The 5,728-nt window shown below is 47.5% G+C and overlaps 1 non-coding gene across 1 annotated transcript; it reads left to right on the forward strand.

The window, feature by feature from the left end:
• The first annotated feature begins 1,077 nt into the window (after positions 1-1,077).
• LOC127194943 (small nucleolar RNA U13) lies at positions 1,078-1,187 on the forward strand. The gene has a single exon (XR_007831323.1). It is a non-coding gene; the product is annotated as a small nucleolar RNA U13 (small nucleolar RNA).
• The last annotated feature ends 4,541 nt before the right edge of the window (positions 1,188-5,728 follow it).

Consider the following 5,728-nt stretch of genomic DNA (forward strand, 5'->3'; position numbering starts at 1 on the left):
AGGCTCACAAGATGGTTCAGAGAGGAAGAGTGCTCACACTGCCAAGCCTGACAGTCTGAGTTCTATCCCCGGGACCCTCAGGCTGGAAGGAGAGAGCTGCCTCCCAGAAGTTGTCCTCGGTACTTGGCCAACTATTAAGAAGCTTTCATTACAAAGTAAGACCAATGCCATTTCTAGCTCAGACCATCAGGATCCTCTCACTCAGGCATTCCTCCCCACTCACTTCCCCACCTTGCAGACTTTGAGGCTACCCCTGGGCCAGGCAACAAACCACTGAGCCTGAATTGCTGCTGCACAAAATCCTCAGGGCCAGCTGACAAAGCAGACACAGGTGCTGCCCAGCTGTGGGTGCCTCTGGTTGTTCAGTAGCTTTATGATGATACAAAAGCTACACAAATGGAAATAGACACCACGCTTTGACTTTTGAGGGAGGCTCTTCCCAGGTCCAGCTATTTAACAGTTCAATGCTGCCTTGGGATGCTGGGCAGCAGCAGGAACTGCAGTTGCTGGCCATCCCCACAGTCACAGGGGGAACTAGCCATGTTGCAGGCCATGTTGTTAAGCTAGGCCTACTAGGTCAGGCATATTCATGCATTTTGACTTGCAACGAGTTAACTGGGACATGATCACATGGGGCACTGAAAAGCATCTGTTTTGTGAAATCGACAATATTTCCAGCTCCAGTTGTGACCCAGAGAACTGAAGTCATCCACTTGAGGTTGAGGTAAAAAGCTCATAGGCAATTCGGCTCCGATCAGTTTTGTTGAGACCTACTGTGTGCGTGTGGCAAAAATCACCACAGAGTCAATATTTGGGAAAAACGCGTGACGATATTTCTGCTATATTCAAAAACCAATTTCCCCATTTTTCTTAGAACCTGTTGGGGTGGGGACAACACGGGGCTATTTGAATCTCCTTTGTCAATATTCTTTATACCTGCCAGAGAGAACATTCTGTGATCATACAAGGAGAAGCTGTTCTGGGCATAATACCTCCTATTATCACTGAATCAATGGCTCCAAGCTTGGGGTGAGAGCATTGTGTCTTTTTTAAGGAGAGGAGAAAAAGAAAAGCTAGATCCTTTGAGGTTCCTAAGCACGCTGATTGGGTTTTCATTCTATTGTGAGGTGTGCTTCCTCCCGACGCCCCGATGCCCCGTTACAATCCTGAACATTACTCGGCTGATGTGGACTCAGGGAAAAGAAAGACGACGCTATGTGGTTGGGTGAGTTTCTGATTCTCCCTTCACAAACAGCCTTCCCTAGGAGAAGCAGGAGGGGTGTCAGGTCAGCAGGAGAGCTGTGCAGGGAGGGCTGAATGCCCCAGGAAGCAAAATGGCTGTTTCTAAGGCCACAAAGCGTGATGTTTTCGAGCTCAATCCCTAGCCAAGAATTTCTGGGGTTCAACTCCTAGGGCCACCGCACACGGAGGCTGCAACCTTAGATTCATTGCCTAATTTCTCTGCACTCTCCTTCCTGGGTTGTATGAGGGCTATAGAAGTTCACACATGCTGTCATCCTCCAGGAGCAAGGGAGAGTGACTCCAGGGCCTCCTTGAATACCAAAGTCCACAGGAGCTCAGGTGCCTCCTATAAAATGGCACAGTATTTACATATAACCCATACGCATCCTGCTGTATGCGCCAATTGTCTTGGGATTATTTATAAAGCACACTCTGTGTGTTCTGCAAATAGCTGATACACTGTTCTGTCGGGGATAATGACAAGAACAGAAGCCCGTGCGCACTCAGGGCAGATGAGGTCTGTGTCCTTTTGTTTTTGAGGTGCTGGGGCTCCCTTTGTGAATCCTACTGATCTGGTTGAGCCTATGGATGTAGGACCCACAGACACAGGTGGCTCCATGGGCTACAGGGACTGGCATTATGCCCAGCAAGAGCCAAGGCCTCGTGGGCAGCAGCCATCACTATTCCAACTTCAGGTAACTCCCACAGCCTAGTGTTCAGAGACGCAGAAGGCGTGAAGCGATGTGGGATGGCACTCACTCACTACGCACAGCACTTTCCAAAAATAATGATGCCGTGGCCTTCTGGGACACAAAGCAGCACGATAATGTTCCCTTCTCTCGGCCCAATCACACTCATCCTTTAGATCCTCTGGGATCCATGGCCTACTAGTCCAGGATTATAACCTCTGTTGACTGGTCCAGCTGTTCTCCGATGACAGGGAAGCCAGCCTCTCCTAGAGCAGGCCCTGGCTCCTTTTTCTTCTCCTCCTATCCCAAAGTATCCTCTTACATGGCCCCTTTGTTCCTGAGCTGTGGCCACAGTTCATCCCTAGAGCAGCTCCAAGGCTCTACAGGCTCATAGCACATAGCTCAGCCGTGGTCCCTGCTCAGGCTCCACCCTCCCAGGATCCCCTTTTCCACCAGGCACTGGGACCTGTGAGAGCCCAGGTACTCTCTACTCCAAGTTCAGACTTAACACACTGGCTTCGGTTTCCCTGGAAACCCTCACCCTCCAAGTTTCCAGCTGGGGTGAAGAAACCCCTAGGCCTAGAGCCTCTCCCTGAGAGCCATCATTAAATGTCTGGCCAACCTCTTCCCACCTGGGGGCTGAGGGAAAACCATAGATCAAACCATAGCCAATCTTCCCCCTCTATATCTTTTTGCTTTTGTTTTGTTTTGTTTTGTTTTGTTTATATCTCACAGCCACAACTCTTAGTTGAATTCCTTCTTGCCCCAGAGTTCAGACTTGCCATATTCTACAATAGCATAAATTAATCATTTGAAACATCTATGTATTCATCTATCTTCCCACCTAACTACATACCTACATATCTCTGTCTATCTATCTGTCTGTCCATTAATCTGTCTATCATCCTCTATCTATCTATATATCTATCATCTATCTACTACCTACATACCCACCTATCTATCTCTATCAGCTATCTACCATCTATCTGTCTGTCTATTTATCTGTCTACCATTATCTATCCATCTGTCCTCTATCTTACTGGTTCTATTTCTCTAGACAACTCTAAATCTGTGAAAAACAAAAATGTCAAGGCTGCTCCAAAATCCTTTGAGGAATTTACAGCAGGATGGGGGGGGGGGGGAGAAAGAAGGAATGGCAGCATTCCCACAGTGTCCCAGCGGCTCCAATCATTTTGGGATACCCTTTGGTATGGCAATAGCTGTCTCACCAAACATGCCTTGGAGCATTCCACTATAAGGGGAACAGATTGCAGAGCCCTCTGTGGCCCACACAGTGGACCATGTTCGGGCCCCAGATAGTCTTGTACCCTGAGCCAAAGCAAGTGAACCCTGTGCCTGGCAGAGGCAAGGTCATGGACAGAGAGCCAGGAACAGCCTGTGAGGAGAAATGAGGCATTGGGCCAACAGGAAGAAGACAGTCTTGTGGCTAAGTTTTCTCATAGAAGATGTGGCTGCAGCCTATTTGCAGCCGAGGACTTGTGGGGGTTCCATGTGTAGGCTTATGTAAGACACGGAGAAGAGGTACACGTGGGATTGAAAAGCTGGAACTCTGCAGCAGTGACTTCCTGGAATATGTGATGGCCCGAGCCTCCCCTGGGAAGCAGGAAACCATATTCGCAGCAACTTGAGTTAAACCCCAAAGGACAGCTGCCATCACGCTCTAAGAGATACAAATGGAAGAAGCTACGAGAAAGAAATTTCACATAGCAAGAACACAAGAATCCCATTGCATGAGTCACACCATGGATGGCTGGATGTAGCAGGCAGAGTGTTCTTTCGGCTCAAGCCTTTCTTTGAGCTAGCCTTTAGTATTGTTGATGCCTTTGCCTTCCTTGGGAAGGTAGGCAAAGTGAGTCAAGATGTAGTAGTTCCGGCCCCTCACAACCTCCCTGGCCCCTAAATGAACTTTTTAGGACTTTGTCTTATTTCAGGAATTCTAAGGGAGTAGGGGAAGTGGGGAGCAGAGTGCAGGGAAGGGCATTCCACCAGCAGGTGGCTCTGGTCAAGAGAATGAGGGACAGTTTGCTCCTCCAGTGGATCATGGGGATGATGCTCCACGTATCTAAGAGGCCACCAGCCCTAGCCAAAGCATGGCCAAGTGGAGACCAGGGGGACACTGGGAAGGGAAACCAGAGCCTTGAGAAACCCAAATTCTTCAGCCGTTTCCAGGACCCAGGGTACCCCAAGGCAGGCATTGGACAAATGAGAAATGTGAGGCCCTGAGAGTGGAGCCACATGCCAAATGCTCCCAGGGAAAAAACTGAAAGACTGGCCTCCTCCACTCCTGTCCATGCTCTAGGCTGTAGGCTTAGATTTTTTTTTTTAAACAAACCTACTTTATTTAAGGTTCTTAAATACCTTTACCTCTCTCCCAACTACCCAACCTTTGGTTGGAGATAAATAAGGTTAGAAGGAGGAAAACAGGGGACTTAGACCTCATCTTCCGGCTAGATAGGGTCATTGGGTTCTTTTTGGGGTAAAGCAAATTTCAGCTGTCAACAGCAAACACGGAAGGAGGTCCTCCATCAGTCTCCTCCAAACCCCATACTCTCCATTTAGGTTTTCTTTTTTATATCCTTTAGTGTCCTCCAAATTCAACTAACTCCAGTTGGCAAAGACCACGCCCCACATGAGACAATTATCAACTGTGGACAAACTAAAGCCCAAACTAAAATCCCACACTGGGGATTAAAACAAAAGCATATTGGACTGGAGAGATGGCTCAGAGGTTAAAAGCACTGACTGCTCCTCCAGAGGTCCTGAGTTCAAATCCCAGCAACCACATGGTAGCTCACAACCATCTATAATGAGATCTAGTGCCTCTTCTGGTGTGCAGGTGTACATGCAGGCACAGCATTATATACATAATAATAAATAAATAAATATTTTTTTAAAAACCCAAAAGCATATTTACATAACTGAGTTTACAAAGAACCCAAAGCTTCCATTACACTAAGCCAAGTAAAATAGGCAAGGGACAAACCTCCCAAGCTGCTGGCCTTGTGCCCTCATCCTTTCCTTACTCGTGATGTGGTGTGCTAGCTTGTGTTATCTCAACACCAGACTGGGAAATGTGTGATGATCACAGACATTTTGTGGCTCTGATAACTAGAAAGTCCAAGGTTGAGGAACTTTCTCCTGTCTTCATATGCAGAGAGCATTACATGGAAAAAAGCGAGGGAACTTGTAAGCTAAGATCCCTTTTCTTCTCATAAAGCCTCCAGACCTAACACAGAGTTCCATCCTGATGATGTTGTGACCTCCCAAAGGCCACCCTACAAATACCATCAACACATAAATTTGGGTACTGTCTTAGCTAAGATTTCTATTGCTGTGATAGAACACTGTGACCAAAAACACACCAGGGACGAAAGGATTTATTTCATCATACAGCTGGTAAGACCATCTTCCAGAGAAGTCAAGGCAGAAACCTGGAGGCAGAAACTGATCCAGAGACCTTGAAGAATCTTCCTCATGGTTTCCTCAGTCTGCTTTTATATAGCACCCAGCCCCACCTGCCAAGGGGTGGTACCACCCTCAGTAAGCTGAGCCTTCACCCGTCAATCACCAAGAAAATTCCCTACAGACTTGCCTGCAGGCCAATCCTATGAAGGCATTTTCCTCAATTATGATTCCTAATTCCCAGATGAGCCTAGCTTATCTCAAACTGACATGAAAACAAGCCAGCATAATTTCCAATTCATGAGCTTTGGAGACACAGTCAAACCACAGCATGGTGCTTGGCTTGGTTTCCTCTGACTCTCTCCTTTGCCTTC

Source organism: Acomys russatus, chromosome 10 (genome assembly GCF_903995435.1).
Source record: "Acomys russatus chromosome 10, mAcoRus1.1, whole genome shotgun sequence".
In the NCBI taxonomy this organism is placed as follows: domain Eukaryota; kingdom Metazoa; phylum Chordata; class Mammalia; order Rodentia; family Muridae; genus Acomys; species Acomys russatus.